Source organism: Vicugna pacos, chromosome 15, assembly GCF_048564905.1.
Source record: "Vicugna pacos chromosome 15, VicPac4, whole genome shotgun sequence".
NCBI lineage: Eukaryota > Metazoa > Chordata > Mammalia > Artiodactyla > Camelidae > Vicugna > Vicugna pacos.
Window position 1 is genome coordinate 13,927,512 of NC_133001.1, and position 3,031 is coordinate 13,930,542.

The 3,031-nt window shown below is 43.4% G+C and overlaps 1 non-coding gene across 1 annotated transcript; it reads right to left on the reverse strand.

Annotated features, from left to right (window-relative positions):
* Positions 1-547: 547 nt before the first annotated feature.
* On the reverse strand, positions 548-653 carry LOC116279447 (U6 spliceosomal RNA). Its single transcript, XR_004188810.1, has one exon. It is a non-coding gene; the product is annotated as a U6 spliceosomal RNA (small nuclear RNA).
* Between the last annotated feature and the right edge of the window lie 2,378 nt (positions 654-3,031).

Below are 3,031 nucleotides of genomic sequence, written 5' to 3' on the forward strand. Positions count from 1 at the left end.
ATGGGAACTGCATTCTTCTCTTTCCTCAGCAGAGCAGACACTGTTGCTTCTCCATCCACAACTCCATTTTCCATAGCCACCTTCTCACTCAGGGTGAGCATGTGACACCACACTGAGCTTATGAGATGTAGGCAAAGTCAGCCAAGTGAGACTTCTAGGAAAGCTTGTTTCTCTGACTTTGAAAAAAAAGGCTGACAAGCCCTTTGCCCTTCCTCCTTCATCCTACCTGGAACATGGATGTGAGACTATAAAGTGCAGCAGCCATCTTGTGACCATGAGGACTAATCATGAGCTGAGGGTGGTAGAGCAAAATGATAGAAGAAACCTGTATACACGATGACTTTTTTTTTTTTGAAGTATAGTCAATTTACAATGTTGTGTCAATTTCTGGTGTACAGCATAAAGTTTCAGTCACATATACATATATATTTTCCTTTTCATATTCTTTTTCATTAGTGGTTACTACAAGATATTGAATATAGTTCCTTGTGCTATACAGTAGAAACTTGTTGTTCATATACTTTATATATAGTAGTTAGTATCTACCAAAAATATGGAACACTTCACAAATTTGCGTGTCATCTTGCGCAGGGGCCATGCTAATCTTCTCTGTATTGTTCTAATTTTAGTATACGTGCTGCCGAAGCCAGCACCATGATGAGTTATTTAAGCAGCTGCACCAGTTCTAGGATTATGCATATTAGTGTAAGTCACTGTTGGTTGGATTTTCTCTTATTTGCAGCTAAACAAATTCTTTACTGATATAAGCAGGATCCTTATTGGTTTCAAAGAAAGGTGGATTCACACGAATACAACTGAGAGAGCTGAGTATTTCTTCAAAAAGTCCCAAGAATAGATTAGTCAGAGAAATCATTGTCCATTTCAGGCTTCAGGATTTTACTGTAACTCGCTCGGAAGGAAAATAAGTCCGTATCAAGGACAGTTAGAATGCCATCACCTAAATCATATTATTATATTTCATTAAATCTCAGATGCCATCCACTGTAAGGCGCAGCATTATTTTATGCATCACTACAAGAGGGAAAATGTTCTTGAGACATGCCACTGGTTGTAAGATGCATTTACTTCGATTTCAGAGTTTTTTTTTAATGGGGGGGGTCTTAGAATCAGTGACATACAGCGTATGTTTGCTTCCTTGACTATTGCTTGTATCCCCATTAGGTCAAAGATCCTGTTGGCTTTGCTTTCTGCTGAGTCCTCCACACCTGGAACTGAGCCTGGCACAGAGCAGGCTCCATAGAATTTTTTTTTCCAATAATAAATTGAGTTGTTAAAAAATTGAAGTAGAGTCAGTTTACAATGTTGTGTCAATTTCTGGTGTACAGCATAATGTTTCAGTCATACATATATATACATATATTCATTTTCATATTCTTTTTCATTACAGGTTACTACATTGAATGACTCAGTGATTTAGTCCCTGCCTTTCCAATAACTTGCCATACACCCTGGCTAAGCAAAGCATTTACCTTTCTCTGTGCCCCTTGTCTCCATAATGTAGTTCAACTGAACCTCACCAGAAATGAAGAAAATGCAAAGTGGACCCCCACTCTGCATCACCATGGTGATGCCTCCCAGCACCTCAGATGGACATGGGAGAGCCTAATGCTCCACCATCCCTAGAAACGTCTCTTTCCCCAGAGCCCAGTTACTTCAGAATTAACCCTTCCCAGCCAAGTCTCTTCCAACACTCTGGGTTACTAAATGTGCTCCCTGCAAATGGACAAGAGGTGAGGAAATATGCAAGATTCTTCAAGGAAAGGGATGGTATTTTGCAACTTCCCTGAATTTCTCCAGGAAGATGACATGCCAGTGTGCCATTGCCACAAAATATTTTAAAGTAATAATATTACTTTAAATGAGCCTGCATGTCTCAGAGAGAGTCTTTCCTAACCAAAATCATTGGGCTGGTGCAAGGCTCTGTGTGCCCCTCCTGCTACAAGAACACCATTCAGAAATAATAAAAATAACAATAATAACTCACACACAATGAGTGGCATACCCTTTGCATATGTTCCCTCATTTAAACTTTAGCAAAAATGTATGGGATAGGAAGTAACATTATTCCCTTTTTACAGGTAGAAAAACTGAGGCATGAAGATGTTAAGTCACAGTACGTAGCAGAGCCTGACTCTGAACCCAGGTTGAGTAGCACCAGCATCTGTGCTCATAACCATTATGCTTCTCTGCCTGGCAGCTGCCTTACACTGAATACCTAGTTGATGCCAGGCACTGTTCTTGGCACAGGCAAGAATAAAGCCCAGTTCCTGCCCTGAAAGAGTTCATACTCTGGTGGAAAAGACATATCTGCTGGCAGAGATGGGTAAACAAAGCATCACAGAAACACAAAAGAAAGAAAAAAGGCCCCTGCCTATGGGTAATCAAGGAAGGCTTCTCAGAGGAGGTGGCTTTGAGCAAGGCATTGGAGGGAAAGTAGGAGTTGGCTAGGTAGGCAAAAAGGAGGCAGGGCATCCCAGGGAGCAGAAACTTCCTGGAGGCTAGATCTGGGGGGAAGGAAGGAGGCAAAAGGCAGGGCTGAAAATAAAAGAAGGGGCCCCAAGGGAAGGGAGTCTCACTGCCTTGGTCAGGGGGCCTGAGATGGATTTACATAGTGAAGGGGCGGACTTGCTTTGCATTTTAGAAAGAGCTCTCAGGTAGTTGCATAAGGGGTGATTGCAGGTTGTGGGGGGGGAGGGGAAGTGGGGGTGCAGGCTGAAGAAAGAGCTGCATCCAAGTGGACCGTGAGTCTCACATGTCAGGTCAGCACCGTCAGGGACATTATGAAGTGGAGGACAGACATGTAGACCAACTTTGGCTTCAAGTGTAGGAGGGAATGGACCTCCAGGCCTACAAAATGCTCACTGACTGGATAGGCCTTCTGTGTGCTCACGTGGGATGACAGGGGTCTCTGGCCCGGTCTCTACACCCACTTCTTAAACACCACCTCTTCGAGGCCGCCACATCAGGGCAGCCGCGGTGGGGCCGTGCACAAGCTGAGCACGGAGCAGAG